The sequence below is a fragment of the Pelodiscus sinensis genome, chromosome 18 (assembly GCF_049634645.1).
Source record: "Pelodiscus sinensis isolate JC-2024 chromosome 18, ASM4963464v1, whole genome shotgun sequence".
Taxonomy (NCBI): domain Eukaryota; kingdom Metazoa; phylum Chordata; order Testudines; family Trionychidae; genus Pelodiscus; species Pelodiscus sinensis.
The window spans coordinates 35,374,615-35,398,704 of NC_134728.1; the positions used below are offsets into that span (position 1 = coordinate 35,374,615).

Consider the following 24,090-nt stretch of genomic DNA (forward strand, 5'->3'; position numbering starts at 1 on the left):
GTTAATCAACATGCTTTCTTCTTTGAGTGATTGCTTATGTCAATAACAATTAGGTGTGAGGGCATCACATGCACGGCAGCCGGAAGATTTCCTCCCTAGCGGTATCCATCAGGTTAGCCTAGGCATCCGCAGAGTCAGACTTTCATGGCACTCAATACTGGGCCCTGCCAAACCGCCATCCCATCAGTTCCTTCTTGCCCCCAGAGACAGCTAGCTGGAACACCCTCAGTTGTGGCCTTGGAACATACATCTTAGTAGTCTTGTGTGCAGTTGTAGCTCACTTGTTCCAGTAGTCTTAGTAGTTTAGCTGAATCAAGATATTTCATTTAGGCCCCCGCATCCTCTAATGCTCTGCCACCACTAGGGTATGCCTCGATCCCCAGTCCTTAAAGCCTGTGAAGACCATGGCAAGTCTATAGCCCCCCACTCAAGTTGCAGTGGGGGAGGTCTATTAGGAAACACTATTTCACTAGGAGGAGGGTAAAGCACTCAAATGGGTTGCTTAAGGAGGGGGTGGACTCTCCATCCCTAGAGGTTTCTAGGTCCTGGCTTGACACAGCTCTCTCTGGGCTGATTGAGTTGGGGTTGGTCCTGCTTTGGGCAGGGGTCTGGACTTGACTCCTGAGGTCTCTTCCAGCCCTCGAATTCTATGATTCTACACCAGTGTTTCTTGAACTGTGTTCTGTGGCACACCGGTGTGCCGCGGAGAACAACAGAGTTTAAAATGGCTGCCCTTAAAGGGGCAGGCAACTTTTTTTTTCTCAATAACTTCCCCCCTACCCTTTTTCCCCCAACCTTTTTTTAGCCCCCCTCTTCCCCCCTCAACAAAAAATCCTTGGTGTTCCTCATAAAAAAAATTATTGTTTGGTGTTCCTCAGTCTTACAAAGTTTAAGAAACACTGTTCTATGCCCTTCAGCGACCCGCACACTTCATGTCTGAAGTGTCTGGGAGAGAACCCACACTCAGAGGAGTGCTGTAAAATTGGCAGAGGGTTTCGCCCTAGAACCCAAAGCCCAGGGAACCTCAAGATCCTCCATATGGAAGCTGCACTCTGTCTGCAATAGGACCCGACTCAGCAGATCCCACTCTGAGTTAGTGCTCAGGAAGGACTCCCCCAGAGACACTTGGCAGCATAACGGCTCTGCCAATAAAACACAGGCCACAGGGAGGCACAGGTCTCAATCTCTGGTGCCCCAAAAGAAAAGGAAGGGGCAGCTCTCCCCCCGGCCAAATGTAAACAGCCAGCCACAGGGAGACCCGAGTCAGGCCACTCCCCCTCAGCCCCAATGCCTACCAGAGCCAAGTTAACTCCTGCCCCGCTCCTTGAGGGCAGTTGAGTCTGGGACCCTCACAGCTCTCTGGTCCAGTGCAGCAGGGGGTTGTGTCTCCCCTCCACCGTGGCGGAGTTTGAGGTGGCTGCAGCTCCCAGTGCCGTCCTCCCCTCTGAGGCAGGACAAGTCACTGGTGCCAGTTCTTCCCCCAGTGTCTTTGAGGAGCAAGCTGGCAATAATGGTGCTCCCCATCCCCTGTACACGACTCCCTGGCACAGGACACCCTCGCGGAGGACCCAGACCAGTCCCACAGCACCAAACACTGGCACTACTGAGCACCGCTCCTTCGTGGGCTTTATACTCAGAGGAAGAAGTGGCAGTGGAGCCCTACCACTCCCACAGGAGCAGGAGGGTCAGGTCCTGGCACAGCCACCAGCCCTCCCTGGCACCGTGGCCCTTGTACCTCCTCAGAGTGCAGAACACGTTGTCTGACTCTCTTAGCAGGTCTTCACAAACTTCCTCTTCCAGCCACGGGAGTCTCCCTGGATAGGCCTGTTGGACACGAGGGGGCACTCTCAAGGAAGGAACACACCGATGGCGCTTTCCGTTGTGCCACGTGGCAATGTCCCCCTCATTCACAAGTTGCTCCTCAACATTTGGAGGGACCCCGTGATCTTGATAGCTCCAGCCTGGGTCTGTCAACACTGGTGCACATCTCTCCTTGAAATGTCTATAGAAGCCCCCATCACCTTGCCACTCTTCATGGACTTGCTAACTCAGAATCACCATCATCTCCAGCACTCAGACCTTGAGTCTTGTACCTCAGAGTGTGGAAGCTCCATGGCTGAACCCAACGGCACTTGCTTGTTCACACAAGTTCTTCTTGGCAGTAGGAAACCTTCCAATGGGTCTACCTACACTATCCATCTCCAACACTGGTTTCCCGCACCTTTATCTCCTCCCATAGACTGGGCACCTTACCTCTTGCTCATCAGGATTATAAAAAGCCACGGTGGAAATAGACTCCACCTCCCATGTACGGTTCAGCCAGGGAAAGTCCCATTTGCCTTTCTTTAACCATAGCAAATATCCATCCTATATTAGGGAACAACAGATGTTTTCAATGAATTATCAAAAGAAAAAAAAAAGATCCCCGATGCCTGGAGAGATGCACAAAGTATAATTATCCTGAAGGCCTAATGAGGTCTCCTCCAACTGTCCTCTAACAGGCCCATTTTATTAAATCAAGCTGCAAACATTTATGCTGCAGTCCTTGCAAACAGACTGGAAAAATTACTACCTACATATATTAACAGAGACCAAAGAGGATTTCTATAAAACAGGCAGCTAATGGACGATGTTCACAGAGCTTTAGAACCGCTCCTCTTCGCTATCAGTGAACCCCAGCTATTTTTTTTCACTGGATGCAGAAAAAGTTGTTGACAAAGTAGCCATTCTTAAAAGAATACTGTACTAGGTTTTGGTCTGAACTTTCAAAATTGGATTGCCAACTATGAGAATAAATGGATATCTATCAGAAAATCCCCCCTGTTCATAGACATTATCAACCCTTCTTTTGGACATGGTTATAGAGTCATTCACCCAATCAATCAGAAATAACCCTAATATCAACGACTTACAATAAAGAACAGGAAACACAAATGAACCGTACATTCAGACAGTGGTACGTCATTTGTTATGAATCCAGCTTACTCCACACCAGAATTGCATGAGGAAATCTCACAATTGGGCAAAGTGTCAAAATTCAAAATAAACTATGACAAGTCAGAGTTCTTGGATGTCTGTGTGGGCTCTGTTCTGAAGAAAAATATAAGAGAAAAATAAATGAGTAACTACTTCAGTATTACATCTGGGCATATACATTTTGAAAAGACGGCAAGACCTATACAATATTAATTATGCTCCTTTGAATAAGGAAATCAAAACAGATCTGGAAAATTGGTCAAAATGAAATTTCATGGCTAGGGAAAATTGCAGCTCTTAAAATTAATTTCTTACCCCAAATTAATTTCCCTTTCCAAACACTCTCCCTTTAAGCCCCAGGAAGTCTCTTAGATCATCGGCAATCCGTGATGAACAAATTCATTTGGTGAAATTAGAAACTGAAGTTTAAGAAATCTAATTTATAAAAGCCATAGCAAAATGAGGATTGACTTTACCAAACATGAAGCACTATTACCAAGTTAATCATATTAGAAATCTTGTATGTTGAGTATCATCACATCCCCAATAAGCACTGGGAAGAGACAGAACAAACCTATTACACTGTAGTTTGCAGTCAAACTCCTCATGAACCCCACAATAAAAACACATTAGCACAGGCCAAAAATCAATATATAACCACCTTTTTCTTAAAGCACCACTAAGAAACTTGGGATATTGTATTTAGAAAGTTATTCCCATAACTATCACCTCTAATGCCCATAGTAAATAATAAAGAATTTAGCCCATCTAAAGGCTTGGGAAATTTTGACATTTGGGAGCTTTCAGATATATCAAAATTTGGCCAATAGTTTAGCAACAACATATGTAGATCATTGGATTAAATATAACTTTCAAAGACGCCAGAATTCCTTTATTTCAATAACCTGCCATTGAGACATTATTTTTAATCCAACCTCACACAAAAAAACAAATGTAAGCAGAAAATAGAGTCTGAAAAACTGCATGTCATATCCATGACACATGAAGGTTTATTTTCTACCATATACAAAGTAATTTCGAATTGTTTATTAGATAAAAGAACAGGTTCGTGAAAAGACAGAAAGTTTGTGTAGGGATAGACACCAAAACTGAAGAATGGAACAACATAACAGGCAATGATCCCTATACCTCAATAGGCACATTCATTTTAAAATTAAATTATTATTTTTGAATCACTGGTACCTAACGTCACTTGAAATTAAATGAATTCATGGTACAGGGACTAGGAAATGCTAGAGAGAATTAATAAAATGGAGGATGTCTCTGTATTTGTTGGATATGTCAAAAATGAAACCGTTTTGGAAAGTTGAGTCTATAAGAGTCAGCTGTCAGAGAACCCCTTGGTGTTTTTATTAAATTGTTCAGAAACTATGTCTTATAAAAGCCATAAAGAACAAATCATTTGCCTCTTTGTTGCTTCAAGAATTACCAGAGGGAGATGGAGAAGAGAAAAAAGGCTTCCCATAAAACATCTGATGGGTTCAAAAAGTATGGAAAATTCTGGTACTAGAAAAATTAACACAATTCTGCAGAAGAGAAGGGGAAAAAAGATAGCTTCTTAGCAATCTGGTGGAACATTTGGATGTGCTGGAAGAGGATCGCTGCCTGCTACCACAACTAATATTTGACTTAACAGTCATTCAAATTCTACTCAAACTTCAGATATTAAACTAAGGAAAACAGACAGTAGGCATAAACTTCATGTCATGTAGAATTTTGACAGGACAACTAATAATCGAGTTACACATCTAAGAAAAAAAGAAGTTTAAACCTCACCAACTGACAAAACAGAAGAGGAACAAGAAGAGAAGAAACACATCAATCACAATATGTGATCAACTTTACAAAGTTGAAGAAAGTGACTGGTAGCACATCTCATCAATACAGCTTTAGGATCTTCCAGGGGCCAACGTATAAGCGTGAGTGTAGAAAGCTCAAGATCCCATCTCCATGTTTTGTTAGTCTTTTCGGTGCTACTAGACTATTTGTTGTTTTTTAAGTTTTTCCTGTTACAGACTAACTCGGCTACCCCTCTGAAGTTTTTTATATTTAAGTTGTGAAACAAGTTCGATAATAGAATCATAGAACACTAGGACTGGAAGGGCCCTCGAGAGGTCATCGAATCCAGTCCCCTGCCCTCACGGCAGGACCAGATACTGTCTAGACCATCCCTGACAGACATTTATCTAACCTGCTCTTAAATATCTCCAGAGATGGAGATTCCACAACCTCCCTGGGAAATTTATTCCAGTGTTTAACTACCCTGACAGTTAGGAACTTTTTCCTAATGTCCAACCGAAACCTCCCTTGCTGCAGTTTTCTGTTACCAAAAATGATTCTGTAAATTAAATGATAAATGAATAAAGAACACGGAGGAATTAGTGCACTGCAATATGCCCCTGGCACATGCAAATAGTCCATCGCTATATGTTGTATAAAGTTTCCTTATCATTTTTTATAAGATTCTGAGCGGTCAGGAATGGGAGATTTCCATAACTAGGCTGTTTCCTTGTTTGAAGAGATGTATCCATGCAGGATATTTTATCCCCATTTGTTTGTGTTCACAAAGGGTATGTCTACACTACCCTCCTAATTCGAACTAGGAGGGTAATGTATGCATACCGCACTTGCAAATGAAGCCCGGGATTTGAATTTCCCAGGCTTCATTTGCATAAGCGGGGCTCCGCCATTTTTAAATCCCTGCTCGTTCGAACCCTGTGCCGCGCGGCTACACGCAGCACGAACTAGGTAGTAACGGTAATTTGAACTAGGAAGCCTAGTTCGAACTACCTAGTTCGTGCCGCGTGTAGCCGCACGGCACAGGGTTCGAACGAGCGGGGATTTAAAAATGGCGGAGCCCCGCTTATGCAAATGAAGCCCGGGAAATTCAAATCCCGGGCTTCATTTGCAAGTGCGGTATGCCTCCATTACCCTCCTAGTTCGAACTAGCGGGGTAGTGTAGACATACCCAAACCCTTGGGCTATGTCTACACTGCCCCCTCTTGCGCAAAAAAATGCAAATGAGGTGAAGCATGGACTATCGCCGTGTGTCATTTGCATAATTAATGAGGCTCTATTTTTGCACAAGAGCCATTCTTCTGCATTTTTTTCAGGAAGAATAGCTTTTGCGCAAAAGCCTCTTGCGCAAAAACGGAGCTTCATTAATTATGCAAATGAAGTGTGGCGATATTCCACGCTTCGCCTCATGTGCATATTTTTTTTTGTGCAAGAGCAGGCAGTGTAGACATAGCCCTGGTGTAAAGAGGGCCAGGCTAGCATGAGGTCTATGTACCAATTATTTGCCACTTATCCATCTCGTTGAGAGTTTAAGTGGGATTGACAATTTGTACTAGTGGGGATGAATTTTAATCCCAAACAGACTCAGATAGCATAGATGCAAGGGTTATAAAACCAGCCACAATGAAAGAGCCACAATAAAAGGCAATTCAGAACAAATTTTAAAATATCTTGTGTTCCACCCAGCTTATGAGGAATATAGGCAGTACCGGCACTGCAGATCTGGTTGTGAAGTACCATGCAAGTCTATGGTGTTGTGCCTATGCTTTACTGAGTAACATTTTGAACACATACTAGGTAACAAAACACAAATAACTGAAGTCTACTGAGCATGTGCCTGTGGTCCCTGATCCACCAGACCCTGTGAATCAGCAGGCCCCCACTCCCAAGGGAGCAGAACCGAGCTCTGCATAGCACATGGCACTTGGAGCAGTTTATAGTGAACTCGAGTAAAGTTTTATTTAACCAAGACCAGAAAGTCAAACACTAACAAACAAAAATATTGCAAACAAAGGGATATGTATAAAATCACACCTGATCCCAACTAAGGAGATACCCTCTTGCCTAATAATGTACAGCTCACCCCCAAATCCTTCTGTAATACCGAAGGGTTTCTAGGGGCATTGCTGACTGTCAATTCAGGGCGAATTGCTTAGAAACAGGGCTACTCACAGCCCAAGGCTGGGAGACCTCCACTGGAAGGCACGCCAAGGCAGTCGCAGAGCACTTCTCTTCACCACACTGGCCAGCAAGATGTTCATACCAGCAATTTCCTTAGACACTCCAGTTCTTCTGTGCCACCACCAGTGTCCCTCTAAGATTTTCCAACCATGAGCGGAGTGAGTTTTGGCTTATGCACTAGTATTGAGGTCGTGTGTGCTGGGTTAGACGTGCACCACTGTGGCACCCAATTTATTAGCGCACACACATTCCCGGCTGCTGGAGCAGACCCCACCCCCCAGCCATGCGGCGTGTCCTTTTCCCAGCTGACGGAGCAGCCACCAGAACAGGCCCTGGCCCTTCCCCACCATGTGGCAGCCAGAGCAGGCCCACCCACCCCACCGTGTGACCGCAGCAGGTCCCAGCCCCTCACCCCAGCGGTTCCCTCACCACGCCGTCTCAGACAGCCCCACCCAGTGGAACAGCTGCCTGCCACATGAGTGCTGCTGTGTAGCTCCCCTGAGAAGGTGGGCAGGGGAAGATTTTTTTGTGCATGGACACACACCTTAGCAGGAAATATGGCCACCACCAGTACCGCTCCAAATACAGTGAGAGGGGATGAAAACCAGTCTCACCCAATCAAAAAAGATTCTTCTGACCCCAAAGGATCAACCACATTCCCAGGTCAATTCATACCTCAGATCTTGTCCAACACGTGTGCTGTTAGCCAACCCTTTACAATCTACCATGTAAAGGGCTATTCGTAAAAGAAAGGGTGAGCGTTAAAACGGCTAAAGGACTCAAATCCCAGTTGCAAAGTTATTGGTGCAGGCTTGTAGCAGAGGTGGAATAATCTATTGTCTTAAATCAAGTTTCTGGAACCGATTGGTCCTTTATTGAAGCTTCAGTTCATAGCAGAGGTCCTCCAGAGGCGAGAAGCCAGACTGAAGACCAAATGGAAGGATCTCCAAGGCCCATTATAGCTCCTAAGCCATGTGGAGGGAATCCCATTGTTCTCTGTGGAAAAATATGCTACAAATACAAAAAAAACCAGCTACACACGAGCGAGTCGCCCGTCCATGCACGACTCAGTTATTTACGGTGGAAGCCATTGCTCCCACGCAAGTCTGAACATTCACAGAAAAGTTCATCGGACGTGGATTGGCCCCGCCCAAGACCCATTGTTAGTCAAGTACGACTAAACACTGGACTAGCTGTCCTGTCACAATCCTGCCTCCTGGCGAAGTCTCCGAGAAACCAACATTGGAAATACAGGTAGCGAGCCAATATTCAGAACTTGGAACACAAATGATACAGGTGTGCGAGCAGTGTAAGTGCCTTGGCACACTGCGTACAAGATGTGGTGCACACATAGAACTGTGGTTGCCACAATGATTTGTCTGTTCATCTCACAACCCAATAACGTCGCCCCTTCTCACAGTGCTTTTCGACTGGGAGCACATCCACGGAGCGGCACAACCACGAGCATGAATTGGAGGGATCGCACTGTCATGGACAACGGCACCCAACTGGTGATTTCCCCTGGGGTGCTGGATCCCTTCCCTGCCCCAGGCCTTGACCCCACTCCGCCCTTCCCTACGCTCCCACTCCTGCCCCACCTCTTCCCGCCCCGATTCTGCCCTCTCCCCACCCAGTCCCCCACCTCTTCCTGCTCCCACTCCTCCCCAGCACTTCCAGCATGTGGCTAAACAGCCAATCACCAGTGGGCAGAGGGTGCTGGGGGGCGGGGAGGGCTGATCAGCAGAGCCTGCCTTTGGGTGGGAGGTGCTGGGGGAGCAGGGGAGGAGCTGACCAGCAAGGCTTCCAGTGGGAGCCGAGCACTCACAATTTTTTCCGTGGGTTCCCAGCTCTGGAGCACCCACAGAGTCAGCACCTATGGCACTGAAGGGCAAGACAAACAGTGGCTGCAGACCGTTCAGATATGAAAGGCCACCTCCCCGGAGCTGTGCGCTGGCATGTCCCAGCCCTCCAGCACAAGGGCATCACAATCAGAACGGCACTGGCGGCTGAGAAATTAGTGGCACTCACGCTCCGGAAGCCGGCCGCGTTGGACTGCTACCAGGCAGCGGGGATCATTCTGGAGTTGGAAATCCCAGCTTGGGAGCCAGTGTCCTGCAAATGCATAGGACCATACATCATCCCTCGTGTGGTGGGGATGTGCCCACCCGGTCCCCTCAGGAGGGGTGTGCCAGGTGTCTGAGGCCCCTCTCTCAACCCCGCGTGCATCCCAACATTCAACAGCAATAGTACAGCTCCCTGCACACAGGGCCGTGCAGCCAAAGTCAATAGTACAGGGACGGTGGATGTGGAGGGGGTAGGGGGACTTGGGCCTGCCCTCTGCCCCGGATCCCAGCCCAGGGCCCTGTCAGCAGTGGAGTGGACCACCAACAGCTCGGTGGGGAATCCAGCCAAAACATGCCAAGCACCCGGGTTTCAACACCCTGCCTTGGGCTCCTTCCTACCAACTTCTCCCTCGTTGTCTGTTTCCTCTCTTTCCTCCCGCCCGGGGGTTCCAGCTGTGGTTCCCTGCTGACTGGTGATGGATTCTGGGTGCACCTGCGCTTCCCTTTCAGGAGCTCCCCCAGCACCTCCTTCCCCATCAGCAGTCAGCCCAAACTGAGGGTACATCTACACTGCAAGCTTATTTCGGAATAAGCTAGTCCAGATGATACATTCCGAAATAGCTTATTTTGAAATAGTGCGTCCACAGTACACGGAAGCCTCAAAATCAGTCTGAGGCTGGCTCCCCTAATGTGGAGGCGCTATCTTGATTCAGAGCCCCAGGAAGCACTGGGGAGAAATTACTTAGAATGGCCCTGATGAGGAGCTTTTTCGAAATAGCAGCAGTGGAGCGGCCACACACACCTTATTTCGAAATAGCTACTTCAGAAGAGGAGTTATTCCTCATGGAATGAGGCTTACAGAGGCCAAAATAAGCTGCCCATTATGTCGATATTATTTCAAAATAACGATATTGTTGTGTAGATGCTTATTCCATTATTCCGAAATAACGGTGCAGTGTAGACGCACCCTGAGCTACTCCACAGGGGTTTATAGAAGGCCTCCAGTTGGAGCACGCCCAGAAGGGCTGTGGGGGAGGGACCTTCTCAGCCAGGAAACTAGGCTTAACCCCTGCACCTCCGGTGAGGGTTAGTACACGTCTCGCTACACTGGTCTGTGACTGTAAGCAACATGGGTGGATTTGCAGTACTGCTGAGGGACAACACATGACAAGCTCACCTGTATCTTGGGCACAGCCCGCCTGGCCACAGAGTACAGCAACAGAAAGGGCTACTTTCCCACAGCGATGCAAGCACGGGAGGATCACTGGAGATGCTAGGGATCTCTGGGAAATCAGCAGGGGCTGGTAAGAGACAGTGTTTGATACTCGCATCTTTAAGGAAGCAGACTGTTCAAGAAGCTGCAACCAAGGACATTCTTTCCTAACCTGTGAATTAGCACTGGCGATGCTGAAACGCAGGTAACTGCCCAAGTGACCCTGCAGGACCCCGCCTACCCCTTCTTCATCTGGTTCCCAAATGGGCTTTGGGTAGATTGAAGGGACATTGCCGGTGTTCACCTGTAATGCCAAAAGGCGAACTGGAACCTGGGACCTCTAGAGCTTAGTGCACGAGTCTCTACTGCCTGAGCAAAAGGTACCCAGCTAGGGCTGTAGAGCAAACTCATTCTTCTCTCTCTAAGTGGTGTAAGTGCCACTCCATAGGACAGAACCACACCCAGTAGGTGTGTGGGTTACATAGTAGATTAGATAAGAAGAAAAATACCCCAATGCTTATAGCGGCCTGTTGTGTTTGCTGTCCACTTATCAGCATGACACTGTGTTTTTCACCAGCCTCTGAGTCCTGTATGCTTTGGGGGGCACTAGGTGTGCCGTCGAGTGTGCTGTGAAGTAACACAGATGAATTTGTCTCCAAAAATATAAATGTTTTGTGGACCAAAAACAATGTCCAAAATAATGCACAATTAAAAACAGCCATGCAAATTGACCAAATAAATTAACAGAATGGAACTATACCATTAAAATGGTAGAAAACATGTGTGTCCATTTCAGTCCATTTCTGCCCGACATATACCAAAGGTAGCCAAAGGAGAAGGTCAAGTGTGCTGACATTAGCCACCCTCCCTTTATAATCTCCCTTCCTGGTCTCATTAATATAAACCTGAGGTCCTTGGTAATGGGGCTTAGCAGCTTTTTGTCAGCGGTGGACATACCAGAGAGAGCTGTGAAACCAGATCAAGAACAACAGAACTGCTCTTTGCAATGCTAGGCCCTGGCTTTTTGTACCACATCCTGCTGTTCCTTAGAACAGGCAATGCTCATCTCCCAGGTCGCCTGCTTGTAATTGACCATGTCTGTTCACTTTCACCGCTCACTGCAAGCCCAAGCGATGTTCCCAGACTCACGAGGTGATCGGCAATGGGTGAAACAGGGCAGAAGTGGGATTAGCAGGGTTTTGTTACATTTATCTTTTTGCCAGGCTATAATGTAGGGCTAGTTGTGGGAGTTTGTTTCAGACGCGTGTTTTTTAAGAAATTGTCAAGAATACCCAGAATCTTGGATGGATGCTCTTTTAATGTAGAGTAGGAGAAACGGAAGTAAACCAGTATCTGTCTAAAGCATCTGTGCACTGTGCGCTGTCTAGCTACTGTAATTGTCATAGTCGCCACTTATCTGTCTTCATGAGAGGTTCTTGCTCTCTCACATTAGCACAGACCACATCTTAATAATAACGCAGAGTCTGGGGTCAAGGACATCTCTCCTCCATTCACTGGCTAAGGCCACCCCCCACCGCAATTTGGTTTTACTTCTTGGAGTAGTACTGGGAAGAGTAGGTCTAGGAACATGCTTGATGAACTTTTAGCTACATTTGAATGCAGTGAATCAGCATGAAACAAGGAAAGAGTCCGCTCCATCTCCCCAGACATTTTGCCAGGGACAACCAACACTCCATGGACCCCTACTTGAAAAGCATGCCAGTAGTATTTATCTATGGCACACAGACATAGCATGTAGCTAGTCAGCAAGCTCTCTGGGTCATGTATTGTCTATCTTCTGTATCTAAGCTAGCTAACAACCCTTTAACACATTTTTCCCTGTGGTACATGTCTATCCCCCTAGTCCAAGGTAATAGGGTTTTCTTGGTGGAGGATCACCAGCCCTGATGTTTTAATAATGGAGATTGCCTATCTCCTAGAACTGGAAGGTCATCAAGTCCAGTCCCCTGCCTTCACAGCAGGACCAAGTACCATCCCTGATGAAATTTTGCCCCCAATTCCTAAATGGCCTCCACAAGGATTGAACTCACAACCCTGGGTTTAGCAGGCCAATGCTCAAACCACTGAGGGTATGTCTACACTACCCCGCTAGTTCGAACTAGCGGGGTAATGTATGCATACCGAACTTGCTAATGAAGCCCGGGATTTGAATTTCCCGGGCTTCATTAGCATAAAGCCGGCGCCGCCATTTTTAAAAGCCGGCTAGTGCGAACCCCGTGCCGCGCAGCTACACGCGGCACGGGCTAGATAGTTCGAACTAGCTAGCCATTCCGAACTATCTGTACGCCTCGTGGAACGTACAGATAGTTCGGAATGGCTAGCTAGTTCGAACTATCTAGCCCGTGCCGCGTGTAGCCGCGCGGCACGGGGTTCGCACTAGCCGGCTTTTAAAAATGGCGGCGCCGGCTTTATGCTAATGAAGCCTGGGAAATTCAAATCCCGGGCTTCATTAGTAAGTTCGGTATGCATACATTACCCCCCAGTTCGAACTAGCGGGGTAGTGTAGACATACCCTCAGCTATCCCTCCCCCATATCACTTTAACCTGGCTTTCAAAAAATGAGCAGAAAATTGCATGGCAGCAGAGCAGACATTGTGAGACATAGCTGTGAGGTGAGCTGTCTATACTGAATGGGCATAGATACCTTTTGTTTTCAAGTCTTTACATTTGCACCTAAATTCTGCTGGAGACTCTCCCTGCACTCCATGCTGCTGCCTCATGCCGGCCCTCCTCCCAGCACGGTAATTCCTGAAGTTGCATCCTCAGGGGAAAGGATTCCATGGGTGGAGAGGATGGGGCAGTGGGAGGAAGGTCTGGCGATTGGAGGATGGGAACGGAAAGTCTCCTTGTCCTCTACCCCCCAACCCGGCCTGCCAGGACTCCCAGGCCAAATTGCACAGCTACTCCGGCCACAGCTGGCCCACAATGGGAGTTTGGGACCCCAGCTTTAGAGCCTTGAGGATAAGTAACTATGTTCTGAACAGGAGCCAGCCCAGGCCCTCAATTACTTGTTGGGCTGCAGGTATTTTACCACACGGAACTGAAGACTCCATGACAGCCCATATAAGCAAGGCTTTTGGTACGGCCTCTCTTTGGATGCTGTTTTCCATTTGAGTGCTTGCACACCACAGAAAGAGCCCAGAGAAGGGCTGCGAACATTATTAGAACCACAGGCAATTCCACATGGGAAAAAAACAAAAGAACAGATTCTGGCCTTACCCTAGCCCCTCTAGTTCCCTTTAGTGGAAAGGGGGTTGCGACAGCCCAGGAAAGAATTCCCCTGGCAAAAGTTTATGTGGGGGTGGCATGGATTTCAAAGGGATGTTGGATTATTTATGTGACACGTTCTTTAGCTGCTTGCATGATGAGCAGATAATTTCCTCAAATTCATTATTCAAAGGTAATTAACAGGGTTTTATTGAGACTGGGTTTGTACTCTCTTCCATGACCACAAACAGTTCTGTGTCCAGACAAGCTTGAATTATTCACTGTGACTAACTGAACCAATGAAATCTGCATTATCAACAAACAATTTTTCCTTCAGTTGACCATATTTATGGAAGGTCACATAATATTTTACTTCTTTTGTCAGTTTTTAAATACATTTCTCACAGATTCCCTTTGTTGCTGCACAATTAGTTTTGTCTGCCATTGGCCCATCTGGGACTGCAATTAGCAAATATGAGACAATTTCTGGAGGGCTCTGAGTTATTAGAGAGAATTCTTTCCCAGATGTCTGGCTGGTGGGTCTTGCCACATTCTCAGAGTCTAACTGATCACCATATTTGGGGGTGGGAAGGAATTTTTCCCCATGCCCAATTGATAAAGACCCTGGGAATTGTTTCCCTTTCTCTGTAGTTTGCGGCACAAATCGTTTACCAGTTTAAACAACAGTAAATGGTGGATTCTCTGTGACCTGAAGTCTTTAAATCAAGATTTGAGGACTTCTGTGACACTGCCAGAAGTTACAGAAGTGGGTGGGTAAGGGTCCGTGGCATGCAATGTGACGATCATGATCAGAGCTCGACAATTAATGTAATCTACTCACCCGGGGTGAGTAGATTACAAGCCGACACAGCCGCACAGCATGGTCTGCGCACGCGCAGCGTGCCAAACCATGCGGCTGGCAAGCGGGGCTCACCGCAGCTTGACGAGCCCTGATCATAATGGTTACTTCCAGCCTTAAAGTCTATGAGTCTATTTGTCAATACTCCATATTTGAGCTGTGCTGATCAGATGGTGTTGGTCAGATAAGCCACATGGCAGTGTTCCTCTTCAGGGACTGCATGATTGAACATTCACATATTCAAATAGGTAGTGGGTTTAAAACAAACAAAACGCTAATTCGAACTAGTTTTTAGTTCTAGATGCGTTAGTTCGAATTAGCTTAGTTCAAATTAACTAATTCGAACTAAGTTAATTCGAATTAACGTTGTAGTGTAGACGTACCCTGAGGGGGGATTTGATAGCAGCCTGCAACTTCCTGAAGGGAGGTTCCAAAGAGGATGGAGAAAGGCTGTTCTCAGTAGTGACAGATGGCAGAACAAGGAGAAATGGTCTCAAGTTGTGGCGGGAGAGGTCCAGGTTGGATATTAGGAAAAACTATTTCACTAGGAGAGAGGTGAAGCCCTGGAATGGGTTACCTAGGGAAGTAGTGGAGTCTCCATCCCTAGCGGTTTTTAAGTCTCAGCTTGACAAAGCCCTGGCTGGGTTGATTTAGTTGGGATTGGTCCTGCCTAGAGCAGGGGGCTGGACTTGATGACCTTCTGAGGTCTCTTCCAGCTCGATGGTTCTATGATTCTAAGAAAGAGGTGTGTTTGGTTGGTTGGTTTTGGGGTTTTTTGCAAAACACTTTTCATAACCTACTGGAATCTTTAAAAATCTTAGTTCAAGTTACTGACCATAATGCTGGCAAGAGGTGAACCACAGCCCAAAGAGCTTCTACCATACATCATTATACCAGCAGCAGCCAGGGCTGGGTTCAATATCTAGGGGTCCCTTTTCATCCATCTCACACAGACTGGCTCCAGCTTCCACTCAGTAGCATGGGAAATTCACACACCCCTGGGCGACTCTGAGAGGCGATGCTTCCGCACTCGCAAGCATAGAGTCTGAGTGTAGAAAAGAAACTTTTAATGAAAGAGGGAGAGAAGAGAGGGTATGTCTACACTTGCACCCTCTTTCGAGAGAGGGATGCAAATGAAGACATTCGAAATTGCAAATGAAGCCAGGATTTAAATATCCCATGCTTCGTTTGCATATTCATGTTATGGCGCTATTTCGAAATACCAGACACTGTTAAGACGTGGTTATTTCGAGAGAAAACCCTTCTCTCGAAATAACTGGTAAACATCAGGCTACGTCTAGACTGCAAGTCTTTTTTGAAAGAACCTTTTTCAAAAGATATTTTCAAAAAAGCCTCTTTCAAAAAAGAGCGTCTAGACTACAACCAGTACTTTTGAAAAAGCAAGCCACTTTTTTGAAAGAGAGCACCCAGGCAGTCTGGACGCTCTCTTTCCAAAAGCACAGTTTGCATTACAAAGCGCCTTTTTTCGAAAGAGCACTTTCGAAAAAAGGCATTATTCCTCATAAAACGAGGTTTTCCACAGTCAAAAAAACTGCCACGTTCTTTCAATTAACTTTTGAAAGAATACAGCAGCAGTCTAGATGCAGGAATAAGGGTTATTTCAAGAGAAGGGTTTTCTCTCGAAATAACCGCATCTTAACAGCATCTGATATTTCGAAATAGCGCTATTTCAAAATAGCGCCATAACGCTAATATGCAAATGAGGTGTGGTATATTTAAATCCCAGCTTCATTTGCCATTTCGAATGTCTTCATTTGCATCCCTCTCTCAAAAGAGGGCACAAGTGTAGACATACCCTTACATGGCAGTAGCTCGGAAAAATACCACAAACATAGTTTCTAACCCCCCACGAGTAACCAGGCCAGCTCAAATGGATTGAGCAATGTCTTTTGCCCCTCAGGTTCACTAGTCCAACAATGTAAGGGTTCCATTCATTTACCCAAACCTTCTCCGTACCCCACTTACAGCTCTGTCCAGTCAGTGTGGACCCTGACACATCACCCTGATGATTCCACTCTTTGAGCCTGAGGCCATGCCACCTTTGTGTTGCTCCTGTGGTCTGCTGCCACCACCTGCTTCCGCTCCTACTGGCCGCCCGCCGGTCATTCCCACCATCCACTCTGCTGGCCACCTGCTGCTGCTCCTGCCGGTCATTCCCACCAGCCGCCTGCCGGTCATTCCCGCCAGCTGCTCGGCCGGCCACCTGCCAGTCATTCCTGCCAGCCACTCTGCTGGCCACCTGCCACTGCTCCTGCCAGCTGCCTACCGCCGCTCCTACCAGCCATCTGCCGGTCGCTCCCACCAGCAATCTTGCTGGCTGCAATGGGTCTGACTCCAGGCCAAACCAATGACTTCAGCTCTTAGTGATTTCAACTCTTTAGCCAACACCTAGGCAGGCAAAAGATTCTAGCTTCCACTGGACTAACAAAAAGACTGCTGATGGAGTCTGCTTTAGGTCTATCCTTAAAACAAGGGAGAGGGGAGGCAGGTTGAACCAGTCTTACAGCTCACATCTGGCAGACATGAAGCAGGCTGGCTCAAGCCCTTTCCCCCCAACTCTGTTCACTCAATTATGGAAGGGGGAGGCTTGTTCATTTGAGACCTCTTACAATGATGGTGTCTCTCCTGCAAGCACTGGTTTCATATTTTACAGTTCGCACATTTAGGGGTAGCATGATTTGTGACCCTCACCACAGCCCAAATTAGTTGCAATACATCACATTCCAGTCTAACAACTGATCCTCCATCAGCCCTGGCTGAATTGGATTTACATAACCACACCTCAGATTCCTTCTCCATCCCGGCATGAGCTGTATTTACATATCGACAGTTAACAGTTAATTATCTTGCAGAGCTACCCAATTTGAGTGAGCATACCCAGGGAAGCTCTCCCCTTTTAGCTGGCTGCTAGCAAGCAGTAGTTTAGCCCCTGTTTACATATATATATATATATATAACACTGACATCTTTTCTGACACTGTTTGCTGAGTCACCCCACTCTTGAAAATTATTCTCTAGTTCCTTTTATCTCCTTTGAAGATCAATCTGGTTCGATAGTTAATTTTGCTCTGCTTCCTTGTTACCACCTCTGGGAGATACAGAGCACGTTGATTTTCTACGTGTGCAGTTGCGGGGGGGTTAGTGACAATTTACAAGCTCTTGCAATCTGTGTGCTGCTGAATATGACTGATTTACCTTTCTGAGTGGTGAAAACACACAGAGCAGTCTGTGGGCTGAAAGCCAGGGAAAGTGTTCATTATTCTATGGGCTCTTCTGCTATCATGGAACTCAATGGATGTTCTTCACACAAAAGCACTGAGGACTAGGCTCACTTAGGGTTACTTAGTGCAACCCTTACTCATGCCGAGTAGAACTTACTTAGAGAAGTATCCCTCTCGTTTAGGTAACTACTACAAGCATGAATAGGGGTTACCCAACCTAGTCCTACATGAATGAAACTCCTCTACTCTGGAGGATACTGTAGGATCTGGTGAGCCACCTCTCTTTCTATAGGCATTGCCCTGCATTATGGAATAGCATATGCACAATCACGTGCATGCACACATGCACTAGTGCTTTGCAGTTCTTTGCACTTACGTTGTGCCTTCCACCCAAGAACTAGAGCATTGCCCGTATAACCTTAACACAATGACAGAATATTCTGCTATTAAGAAGAAGGAATAAAATCAGCTCAGAAGTTGTTACCACCATGACGTGGTACGACACAGGCAGATGACAGTGGCAGGAATGGATTACAACACTTGGAAGGAGGAAGGAGAACTCAAGAGTGGAAGGAAAGCAAGGGTTTGTCTTTGGAGATTGGAAGGAAGAGAAGCTCCAAAGTCTTTCGAAGAACCAGAAATTCAGATGCATTCATCACTATTTCCTGTTGACTTTAATGTACAATACAACAGAGAGGTGTCAAGAAGTGTCAGGAGCTAGATCAAAGGTTTAGGCATCAAACACCTGGCTTCTGTTCACAGCTGCGCTACACACCGTGTTCCTTCGCCACTTTGTGCCTCTGTTTCCCTCACTGTAAAATGGAGATTATGATACTGACCTGCCTCACAGGGATGGTGTAAATTCTCTAATTAGTCAGTAAAGCTCCTTGAGATTTCTGTGTGAGTGGTACTGTTCAAGAGTAGTTTAATGCCTTTCCTTTCAGCTGTTATTATCTGCCAATGATAAAGGCTAAACATCTAAACAGAAGAAGCCATAAGATCATTGTTGTTGGTTTTCTTCCCGAAATAGCGCTGACCAATGGAGCACTAGGTTATATTTCCCACAGACAAAAGACAAGGGACATTGCTCCAGCTGTTGCCTCTTTCAGCACAGTGCACTGAGTCTTCTAGATCTCACCTATGTGAAGCAGCTGTCTGAACATAGTAGATGTGTCCGTACAACAATCCTACAAGACGATGGCAGCAGTTCCGTTGTGCACGTAGATGTTCGAGAGGGAGTGGCTGAAAAATAACTCTTTTTGAGGTACTGCCCTCACCAGTACATCTGGGATATAAATGAGATCATGCACATCTTTAATTCACTGATTGAATCTTAGCTCCTGAGGTACAAGCACAGAGAGGGGCAACGGATCATAGAACCAAAGGGTCTAAACGAGAGGTATGTAGCAAATATCTTTGGGATTTCCTTTTCGTTAATCAGAGGAGCAAACAGCTCATCCAGCATATACAAAAAACTGCTCTCTTGGGGCTGCACATAGGTGGAGCGCACAGCACCCCTGACTTAGCAAGATCTCCCTATGCAGCTAGGTACTGTTATATTTTTTTAAACAAAAGAAAAATACATGGCGGGGCCATAAAACACAACCTTGCGGTGAAGTTTCAGTTACATCAGGGATAAATCATACTGAAATCTTGTGCAACCCGCTCACCTGCAGGGAGTAACGTTTTTGGCATGCAAGGGGATATTTTGCCTGAACCGGGAAGTGTTTTGCAAACTTTTGCTAGCTTAAAATGAGAGGTGGTCTTGAGCTCCAGCTGGCGCATAGGGTACAGCATGCATTTACTGAAAAAGACAGGTCAAAGGGGCAAAGAAATGATATTTTACACTCGATTCACCTCTCTCACAAGTAACAGTGTTTGCTAGCTGAACGGAGACCTGTAATTCTGCTGCTTACAGGTTCATGAGGCCAACTCTGAGCAGATTAAGAGAGAGGGCAAAATTTGGTTTAATGACAACATTCATTTCTGAGGATCTCTGGGAAGGGTTGGGCAACAAGTTTTCCCTAGAGGTTTTGGAGTACTGGCCTGTTTCTGAAAACGTAGAGAGCTGTGATTTGTACGCAACCTTTGTAAAGACCGAGAATTTTGTTTCATGCTGGCCTCTATCATTCTTAAGTTCTCTGCGGGAAAGGGTCATTTCTTGACGCGCAAAGGAGAATTAACTCATTGCTTTTCTGGTTCAGGACTCTCCAACTTTAAATTTGCTAGATCGGTTTTTTAGCTGTTTGCAATATTCTTCTTACTGCTTTTCAAGCACCAGCAGCACTTTTATAAATATTGTACAGGGCATTAGTTTGAATTTAAACAAGAGGTATTTTTATGAAGTACATTAAAATCTTAAACTTAAACAAATGGATTTCACTAACAAAGACCAGATCTTCTCTCTCGCTCCTTTTTTGACATGTGGGAAAATTATCATGGTATTAAAAGATTAGACCAACAGTCTAGCTTCAAGTGACTTTGAACCTTTCATTTTATTGAAGGAAAAAATTAAATGAGACACCCCGCAAGTTTCCAAAAGAGGCTGGATTTCTTCACTGAAAGAGACAGTGTGAGAGACAGCTAGCTCTCTAGTGTGTAATGTAAATAGAAAGAAGCACGTTTACTTCAATATCGTTGCATATTTTGTTCTTGGGTTTAATTACAAAATAGCTGTATCTGTTCACGTAAACATTCTGCCAGTTTGAACAGTTCAAGAATTCTGGGGACAGCACATTTTAAGGCAAGGGATTCTCTCTCTCAACATGCTGAATCTTCCAAAACATAAGAACATTTGTTTGGTATTGCCCGTGGAGACACCATACAAAAAAATGAATTTAAACAGCTGGTTTTCTTTTAATGGAACAGGGTGAAAATTCTCATTAAATTTTCATTTCAACTAAAAATAGTTTAATGTGAGAATCTAATATTGATTTTCTTCCTCGGTGGCCCCAAGGCGATTGCAAACAGGTGATTTATACTCAATCTATGTAGTGCACAATTTTAGAACAAGAGGGGTATGATTCTGCTGCATAGATTAGTTAGCCAGTGACTGCAAATGCCTCTCAGAACATAGATGGTGGTTTCCTCAGAAAGGTCTACAGTGCAAATTGGGGGTCACAACTGCTCTCTATGCAGACATAAGTGAGCTAGCTTTGGGTGTGTCTAGACTACAGGGTTTTTTCGAAAAAGGTGGCCTTTTTTAAAAAAAAAACTTCCACTGCATCTATACTGCTGCCACAGTCTTTTGAAAGTAAATAGAAAGAACGTGGCAGTTTTTTCGACCACGGAAAACCTCGTTTTACGAGGAAGAACGCCTTTTTTTGAAAGTGCTCTTCTAAAAACCAGCGCTATGTAATACAAACTCTGCTTTTTCGAAAGAGAGCATCCAGACTGGGTGCTCTCTTTCAAAAAAGCAGCTTGCTTTTTCAAAAGTACTGGTTGCCGTCTAGACGCTCTTTTTCGAAAGAGGCTTGCAGTCTAGATTTAGCCTTAGATTGAGATAGCAGGGGTGGAGGTTTGGGCAAGCCCCCTAAGTACATTCCTAGGATTCGGGGCAGGATGGTATTCAGATGGCTAGTCTGTTCCACTGCTTAGGCCACCATGCGTATACTGCTATTTTTTGAGAGCTAGCTTGATCAAAGGTAGCTTGGGTCTGCCTAGACATGCTGCATTCGCACTCCCTGATTGCAGTACAGACATATCCTAATGGTTCAATCCTGAAACTAGGCACATGAGTAATTTTACACACAAGCAGTTGCATTATCCACTGGACTCCTTGTATGAGTAAAGGGATTCTGGTGCATAAGTGCTTGCATGATCAGACCCTACACAAACAGGACTACATGTTAATGGTGATCTTAGGTGCATAGCTTGTTAGTTACATGATCATTCTTTTCAGCTGTCCCCTCCCTCTCCTCCCCTCCACCTTTGAGATCATCCAACTGCTCCAGGCTAATTGCTCTGCTACAGCTGTCCCAATATCAGTCACCCTCTACAGATAGGTTTAGTGTTAAAAAAAATCTACTGAATGACACAAGAGCTTTGTCATTGATTTAAGTGTGAGAAGGCTCAAGCTGCATGTGTGCATATTATACAAAATTTGAAATGCCCACAGCCTCATTACTCTTTCTCTCTAATTGAACTTCATCCACATTTACTTAACAATGAAACATAATGGTAGAATTACACCCAAGATGAATTTTGCCCCCGGTGCGCAGTCTGAGATTCTTTTACATCCAATGAAGGGATCTTGGAAGACACAGGGAATGTGTGATGTTTTTATTACCATTTCATAATGGAAGTATTACAATAAACTGACCCATTAAAATTGGGATGGATTTATTTTCAGTTCCTGAATCTGCCAACAGAAAATTCTGCCTTATATCACCTCAGTCCCAGCATCTGACATGTTCTGTATTTCAGTTTGATGGCCATTCTGCATGTATTTCTTTTTTCAGAAGAATAAAGCGTTCAAACTTTAAAAAAAAAAAAAAAAAAAGGATGACACGAGACCCTCATTGTCATGGGTGGAAACTTTGAAAGTTAGGGCAATAGATAAAAAAAAATAGGGTCATATGGTTAAAAGACAAACTCAGTCATTTTTTCCTGCTCCACGAGGTGAAAGTCAATCCACCTTATAAATTTTACAGTCATAAAAAGGAATGAAAAGCTATGATAATCATGACTCTAGCATCAGTCTCATTCGGCCAGCTGGACAATGTTACATCCATAAAACTTCTTGCTGCATAAACAAAGCTGTAAATATGGAGCTGCCATGCAGCCACATGTGGATTTTATAGACACTGATAGCATCTAATGAAATCTTCCGCGTTTTTTGGTTTCTTTTTTCAGTTTGATTATGATAAACTACTAATGATCAGGCTTTTATAGCTCCATAAGTACAAACGGAGATGGCAACCACACAAAGTTCATATTACTTCACCAAAATATAGTGCTCTCATGTTCAGGTTTTCCATCCAAAACTGTAAATCAGACCAAGATCAATTGCGTGGATCATGCATATCACAGTGCCCCAGAGAAATAGTCTTGCCTGAAACAGGAAGTAGCAAAAGGGATTACAGTGACATTAGCTTTCAGTGAGTGCACTACTAAGAAAGATGAAAGTGAGGGCACTTTGTCTGTAGAAATGAGGAAGTATTGAAGTGGCCTTACTAGAAACCTGGAGAATTATGAAAGAGGATTAATGATCCCATAGTAATGTTTCCAATGTGGAAAGGTTTAAAACTGGCAGGTAACCTCAGTGAGGCTGCAGTAAAAAATCTAACTGAAGCACTTCTTGGGGAATTGTAGATGTTTTCTACGAGCCACATAGATGGGCTTTTTCCTATGTAATTCGAGATGTGTCTCTGGCTCGTCGTTGTCAGAACGGCACAATTACAATAATGATGCACGAAACAATAATGGCCACAAAGTGCTCATAAAAACCAGTCCCAGTCTCTCTCCGTAACGAGAAATCTTTTTCCAGACATGGATCCCAGAACCAAACGGCAGAGTGCAAAGCTGAGTCTTGCACCCCCTCTTCAAAGCTGCCAATCTCTGGTTCTCTATGAGTACATTTCGTGACCCAGGCATCCCTCTCTTCTCTGACAATTCTCTGCCATAACAACCGAGGGATAGGACCACGGGAATAGATAGCAAGTCAGTTGTAATGGCTGTCACTATAAACATAGCTCCATAAATGCTCAAAAGGACTAGGACCATTTTTAACGTGCAAATCCATTCCTTTAGCAACATAGGAATTGCCAGAGTTGATTCTAAAAGAGGATGAAAGTCTCAAGTGACAGGGGTCTTTATTTTTCCATTGAGTTTTCCTGGCCTTTCTCTGCACTGCTGCTTAGCCTTGGACACAGACGCCAAGCAAACAGCACAGTTTCCCCTTGGACGGAGCAGTCCTCAAGTGCATACTAAAGGACTGACCTCTTATTATTCAAATTGCTCCTTAAATCAAACTAGTAATACACCCCCCAAAAAACCTCACAGGGCTCAATCCTCTTCCCATTTAGTAGAGAGACGTGGATCTGCTTGGTTTTAAAACTAGCCTGTCTTTTAGCTATGCAAGTGTACCCTTGGTCTGAAGTTATTGTCTGTCTAAATTAGCTTTTACAGGAGGCCTCCCAACATGCGACCACTCGAGTTCCGACCCCCCATACTTACAACCATTTTTGTAAGTGTGGAAGGGGCTGGAAACCCCCAACTTATGTCTTTGGCCTGCATTTACGATGGTGCACGATGCCCACCGTAAATGCAGGTTCAAGTGACGATGCTCCTGACTTGCAACGCTTCCCCTGGAATGGATCACATTGCAAGTCAGGGGCCTCCTGTAAATTCTTTGGCATGGGCTCTCTCTTGTTCTTAAGCTAGGTCTACACTAAAGAGTTTTTGATCAACAGCGGCACATCCACACTTCAAGAGCGTTTTTATGCAAGTAAAACAAAGGAACAGAGGGTGTTTTCAGAGCTCTTGCGCAAAAAGGTGTGTGTGGACGGG

The 24,090-nt window shown here is 45.4% G+C and overlaps 1 protein-coding gene across 3 annotated transcripts in view; it reads left to right on the plus strand.

The window, feature by feature from the left end:
* The window catches only part of ASIP (agouti signaling protein), a 127,761-nt gene that overhangs the window by 41,746 nt on the left and 61,925 nt on the right, over positions 1-24,090 (plus strand). The window contains exon 1 of one of the 3 annotated variants that reach the window (XM_006131705.4): positions 18,733-18,979. The exons of 1 other annotated variant lie outside the window; for it this stretch is intronic. The gene's annotated coding sequence lies outside the window, so the exon portion shown is untranslated. Of the gene's footprint in view, positions 1-18,732; positions 18,980-24,090 lie in introns of those variants that run through there. One more of the 3 variants, XM_006131706.4, reaches the window with a different exon arrangement.